This window comes from Salvelinus namaycush, chromosome 3 (genome assembly GCF_016432855.1).
Source record: "Salvelinus namaycush isolate Seneca chromosome 3, SaNama_1.0, whole genome shotgun sequence".
NCBI classification, from domain to species: domain Eukaryota; kingdom Metazoa; phylum Chordata; class Actinopteri; order Salmoniformes; family Salmonidae; genus Salvelinus; species Salvelinus namaycush.
Window position 1 is genome coordinate 73,926,161 of NC_052309.1, and position 7,245 is coordinate 73,933,405.

The following is a 7,245-nucleotide window of genomic DNA, read 5'->3' on the forward strand; positions in this document are numbered from 1 at the left end:
ACTGTCATCTTACCAGCTGGTAAAAGGTTGCAGAAATGTATCACTACTTAGGGGAGCCTGGGTTGAGTTGAGCAGCACTGCGTGTGGGTGGATAAGTGGATAAAAGTTACAATGCCTGAGCAGAGCAGATGGAAAATGTCTCACAGAAGTTAGAATATCTCACTCTTCTCCCCTTTGTTCCCACTTTCTAGTCGAATGCCTTGTGGCTTTTCTTCCTACTCAATGGAGTCTCTGCACAAAGCAATCTCACCATCAATCTAATTAACTGAGGAATGGAAGTCTACAGAGTGCACGGTTAAAGCTATTACACTGAGTGCTCCTGAGATCAAACATGTCATACACATAGAACCATTTATCTGCCCTCACATTTGCCTTTATCGTGTCTTACATTAGTGATGGATAATTGTCTATTCTTCTTCACCTCTTTTCAGACAGGAAAAACCAGCAGCATTGTATCCTGAAGCGTTCACTGTCTTCATAATCCAGCTGCCCACTTTCCTTCCCGAAAGCCCCCTGAGACCTTTTTGTTGCTTTGACCAAAATGCTCTCTTTCACTTTTATTTTCTCTCCTCAGTCACTACATTCTCTTCAATCCTTCCTTCCTCTCTCTCTCTCTCTCTCTCTCTCTCTCTCCTGCCTTTTTTCAACTGCTCAGCTTTCCACTTACTTCCATCTACATCATAGTGTTATTCAGACACAAAATACATCCCTGGCAAGAGATGCCCTGACTCCATCTCTCTGTCATCACTCCTTTTCCCTCACCCATTTCCCCTCATCCCTCATTCTAATGGAAATGAAAGCCACATTCAATCTTCATGTCTGTATGGTCATGTTCTGACTAACTACGTGGTGTCTCCTAGAGAAAGTGAATACTCCCTTAGCTTGTACTGGTACTGTGGCACTTTCCTGTGGCCACGAAGGCGCCTGGTGTCCCCAGCTGGCATTCTGTACCTTTTATATGCCCACTTGTGACATAACTATCCTTCACTCCTTCTTACCACCTGCACTGCCTTTTCACGCATAGGGGAAAGATAAGGGTCAGACCTCCTCACTGTTATTGGTAGATTCAGTTCTATTGTTTGTTCATGGCGCATTTTATCTCTTATGGAAAGTGCCGATCTGTATCTGTGAAACTGGTTGAGTGAAGGGATTAGTGTCTATGCTGTATGGAGGTGCCAACAGATGCCAATCACTGGACCAAAAGACTTCATGTAAACAAGAATTGACATTCAGAAATTTGAGTTGATATTGATGCTTCAATGAAATAGCATTAACATATTTGTATGCAGATTATGTAATTATTATAAATGTATTCCATTCTGTTGTGGCTTTTTTGTAGGCCTAAGCATTTACTTGATAACAGACAAAGCAATGTTTCACAGTAAATCTATACAGAAATATCCTATGACTCATACCTGGCACCAGGAAGTGATGCTGTTACTCGAAAGAAACGCAATAATTGCGTGAACCAAATAAGGAAACGTTGGAAGATTTGGTATACATACAGATAATGAATAAAACATTCCTGAAACATTACACAAGCATCTGACAGCAGCCAAAGCGCAAATGCAACAGTTATGCCAATGTAATAAATACACAGTTGTTTGAGTTAATGAAAGTTTAGAAAATGGTCCAACTAGAATAGAATGCACAACATCATATTCAGCATGCACATCGAATACAAACGAATTTACAAACAGTGTCAAATTACAAATGAGTTTAAAAATAAAGAACATTTTATACCCTATTGCAATAATCCACTCGAATAGTATGGCTTCTGTAACAACCTGGTTGTGTGTTGTATTATGAATTATTAGGCAGGTAAATATGTTAGATTAAAAGTATACAAGACAATACCTTCCGTAGATGTAAGCTCCTGCTTCCCCCTTGTCACATATTACACCACAATCACCACGAAAGCGTCAATTAAAAGTCAATAAATTAATCCTAAAGTTACGATAGCAATCGGAATTCACTCATCCCTCTCAGTGCGGTTAATCCACTTTCATGAATTTTCACTTCTCACGGTCAAGCGAACCTGCTCCGGACGCTCAACATGCAATTTGGTACCTCGCACCCCTCCCATCTCTCTCTCTTTGTCTCTCTCTCATTCACACATGCTGAGGCTTACATTCACGGACCAATTCAGAATTCACATTATTATACAGCTAGATAGATAAAGGTAGATAAAGTAGTGGCTCCATATCAATAGGCTAATGTTAATAGATTCGTCAGTTACTTTGCATCAATAACCTAATTGGCAAATGTAAGCCTATTACAAAATGTGAAATAAGTAGCTAATGCAATGATAAAATGTTATTGTGCACCTGTTCTACAGAACTATCCATGTATTACGTTCTGAAGTCTCTTATTTTTGCCTCCACATTAGTCACTCAGTCTTTTTTGGCTGGTGGTCACAGACCTATGGTGTCTCTAAGCAACGTCAGTCTTGTCTGTCATTTCGACAGGAAGCTGAGCATCACACAGACTGAGACACACACTGTGACATGATTCAGAGCAACAGCCCACGGCCCACGGTATAAAGATGAATGATGATATGAACATCTGAAGAAATGCAGACCCCCAGCTTCTGAGACCTTGGCCTGTGCAGATCAGAGCACTCAGATCAAAGCAAATTAGAGATTATGATTTTGTTGTAGGTCCAACCCCCCTCTTCCCCCCACCCTTCCAACACCTTGACAGAATTCAGATCACTAACTCGCTCTGGTCCAGGGAGTTACGTGCGGCTGAGCCTGCCATTATGACAGGCCACCAGCAGTGCAGTGGGCTTGTGTTGGCCAAAAACCTATTTTATTCCTGGCCTCAAGACTGCCACAGGCAGTGCACTTGTTTTTGATCGCAGGTTCAAATTCGGCTTGAAATAAAGATACCCTTTTCTGTGGCATATGCAGACTTTCTCCCTGCCTCAAACCAGGCTGGCCATCGAATGCAGAGCTTCTGTTGGCTATATATCAAGGGCATAAGACACTTATTGGTTAGAGTTAGATATAACCATTATTTATTTTTTATTATTTATATATTTATTTCTTTGACTTGTTTTAGTTCAAATATCAATGAAGTGATTTCATTGGTTGAGACCGAAATGAGCCTTGCTGTCACAGTTTTGCCGCGAACATCAGTAGCTAGTTAGCTACATGACTTTCTTTAGAGAAGGTTCAATCTCTGACTCCTCTAGCTACTTGGCTAGACTTGATCGCATTGTTTGTAATAACATTATTTAGCGGCAGTTAGTTATTTAAGACAACGTTAACCTATTCATTTTGACCCATTATCTGTCAGTTTGAATAAAACTAGCAAATTATCTCTGATGACAGTCAGCTAGCTAAGCTAAAGTTAGCGAGCAACCGCGGTAGGACAGGCAAGAAGGTAGGTTACAATACATTTACTTTAGATACATTGAAATATGATCAGTTACACAATAAAACAAACCATTCTGGTCTGCATTGATTTTGAGGGTAAAATGACGAGTGTAGACGTGATTTATGAAAAGATTCACTTCAGGCACGATCCAAAATGGTCTGTTCGTGTTGGCATGGGTCACCCGGACCAGGGCGGCTTGATGATCTGCGTCGCTTGTGTCATTGAGATGATGGAAAGCAACAACGTTGCGGTATGATATCTAAATATTGAACATGTTTTATTAACCACATATTGGTGTTTCTGCTACAACAACTAACATGACATGAGCTGCCATCAACCCTTATATGCACTTGGCTACCCCTATGGATCCATCATTTGTTTTACTCTGTGAGTGTCCAGGGTATCTTGAAAGGCGCAAATAAAATGTATTATTATTATAATGACATCTCTTGCCCTTCAATAGTTTGTGAGAAAGTCTGTGGCGCTGTCAGGGATCAGTGGGGTCCTGAAGAGCTGTCCTGGGGCTCTGAAGGAGCTGCTACTACAGGACCACAGGGTCTGTCTGCATTTCACAGCATCTTTACTGGGTAAGAAAGATACACACGCGCACACACACACAATCAAACAAAGCCTTGCTTTATCTCTGACTTTATTTGACTCTGTTTTCCGTACAGGGATGCTTCACACAGTAGAGGACCCAGCCACTCTGGAGCAGGTCATACGGGGTAAGAGGAGAGCTTAAATGGCCTGATTATACACACGGCCGCTTGAGAATGCTCACTCTTTACTGACTAAATCATAATATCTTTGTACTATTGTCTCAACGTGTACCTCATGTCACCACATTCTACAGCATGACCAGGTTCATTGGCTCTCATAGTCTGGGTTGAAGAGAGATCTGGGTTGTTGAGTGCCTCAGCAGAATTGTTAATTAGAGTGTTGCTGGTTATGGAACCCCACAGGACCACTGTGTTGAAGCACTAACAAAATCACTGTGTGCACTGTGCCAGGGTAAAGTGTGAAATGCACAATTTGTTTTCAAAACCGTGTCAATTGAGCCCCATGAATAATGCTATGATAAGTCTCTCCCTCTCTCTCTCTCTCTCACTCTCTCTCCCTCTCTCTGTGTCTTGGTTCAGTGCTGGTTCAGCTGCTCTTGGAGTTACAGAGTCAACAGTATGTGCGCTACATCCTGGATGAGATACACACACAAGTGAGTAATATCACACATACAGGTCTGTCACCGTCTCTCTGTTCCAAATTCACTCAGAAACAAAGACAGGAATAAATGCCAGATAGAATCTCATGCCTACCCATCGTTTGTACACTAAGCTTGTCGATAGACTTGGATTTTCCACTGTTTTGGTCATCACTTTATTGGCTTTGTCTGTTAATATTAACATGTTTCTCTCAGTCCAACACTCCTTTACACCAGCAGATGACTGGGTCTACTACCAGACCCACACACACACACACACAATCCAACATCAGTTGGGTAAAGCCAGCTTGTTTGGTAAACAGTTGAAATGTTGGCTCTGTAGTCTGTGTTGTTGTGTCACCTTGGGAAACAGTGGAAACTCTACTGTAAGCAGCGGGTGGTAGGGCTGTCTGTAGGGTTGACTGGGGATGATAACCGCAGGCTGAGGTGTGGACAAGTCCTCTCACACTACTAGGAAGAAACTTGATTAGATTCAAACGATGGAATAAAGAAGTTGGTGCACCTTAGTTACTGGTGGGAATGGAAGGGTGGATTGTGGACTATCTGTCATTGACAGACTGACAGGAAGAAAGTCATACTGTACTCTAGGAATAGATTGATTTGGTTGGTTCACCCTCAATAAGTTCTCTGCCATATTTATTTTACCACCATTACCTGTGTAATGACCAGGTACTTGGTCCATTAGTCATTTGTATCTTAACTTAGGTCAGGTGGGGCTGGCATATTATTGAGAGGTTTTAGCCTGTTTGGTGGTGAGCTGTGTGTGTTATTGTGAGTTTGCGTGTACTGGTTTTATAGTTTGGCCGTGGCTACGAATACTGAGTTTTCGGCCCCTGCACCGGCCTGCACTTGCCTGCACCGGCCTGCACTTGCCTGCACCGGCCTTCTGGAAACCTCTTTATCAAAGCTCAGGATCTGCACGTTATTCTACACACACATGTTGTCCAAATAGCTGCTGCTCACACTCCACCTCACTTCACGTTTCTCTCTGTACTCACCCTATGAAACAAGATGTAGCCGATCTCGCTGCCTCATATTTTTGAATAGCTGGGGGGAAAAACACGCAGTTGCACCAGCAGGACGCAGTCCCCACACATCGCATTGGAGCAATCTGCGTTTTGTGTGATGTAGGCTAATCTTTATAGTTCAAATCAAATCAAAGTTAATTTGTCATGTGCGCCGAATACAACAGGTGTAGAACTTACAGTGAAATGCTTACTTACAGGCTCTAACCAACAGTGCAAAAAAGGTATTAGGTGAACAATGGGTAGGTAAAGAAATAAAAACAACAGTAAAAAGACAGTGAAAAATAACAGTAGCGAGGCTATATACAGTAGTGAGGCTATATACAGTAGCGAGGCTATATACAGGCACCCGTTAGTCGGGCTGATTGAGGTAGTATGTACATGTAGATATGGTTAAAGTGACTATGCATATATGATAAACAGAGAGTAGCAGCAGCGTAAAATAGGGGTTGGGGGGGGGGGGGGGGGGGGGGGGGGGGGGGGGGGGGGGGGGGGGGGGGGGGGTAGCCATTTAATTACCTGTTCAGGAGTCTTATGGCTTGGGGGTAAAAACTGTTGAGCAGCATTTTTGTCCTAGACTTGGCACTCTGGTACCGCTTGCCATGTGGTAGTAGAGAGAACAGTCTATGACTGGGGTGGCTGGGCTCTTTGACAATTTTTAGGGCCTTCCTCTGACACCGCCTGGTGTAGAGGTCCTGGATGGCAGGCAGCTTAGTGATGTACTGGGCCGTACGCACTACCCTCTGTAGTGCCTTGCGGTCGGAGGCCGAGCAGTTGCCGTACCAGGCAGTGATGCAACCAGTCAGGATGCTCTCGATGTTGCAGCTGTAGAAACTTTTGAGAATCTGAGGACCCATGCCAAATCTTTTTAGTTTCCCGAGGGGGAATAGGCTTTGTCGTGCCCTCTTCACGACCGTCTTGGTGTGCTTGGACCATGTTAGTTTGTTGGTGGATGTGGACGCCAAGGAACTTGAAGCTCTCAACCTGCTCCACTGCAGCCCCGTTGATGAGAATGGGGGCGTGCTCGGTCCTTCTTTTCCTGTAGTCCACAATCATCTCCTTTGTCTTGATCACGTTGAGGGAGAGGTTGTTGTTCTAGCACCACCCGGCCAAGTCTCTGACCTCCTCCCTATAGGCTGTCTCATCGTTGTCGGTGATCAGGCCTACCACTGTTGTGTCATCTGCAAACTTAATGATGTTGTTGTAGTCGTGCCTGGCCATGCAGTCGTGGGTGTTGCCACGTAGTTTCCGCCGAATCGAAGCCATCAGCCAGAGTTACTGAAAAGAACACTACTACATTGACTGCCTGTCTGCCTCCTGCTCTTCCTCCTGCTGTCTGCCTCCTGCTATAGCCAATGTTTGCAATAATGATGAAAATGGAACATTAATTGGACTGCGTGTCTGTGTCTGGCTTGTATTTGATATGCTGCCTATATAGCTGCATGTATAACTCCCCACTTGAGTTTTGCATTGGGGCAAAAAACAATCTGCATTTTAACTACACACAAGGCCCTATAACTGCTAGTTAGTCTCTCAGTGATCATGTTAGTAGTCTACCGCATGAGTAAGCTACCTACAGCTGTTCCACGTCTGGGCACCCGAACGATCTAGGCAGCCGAG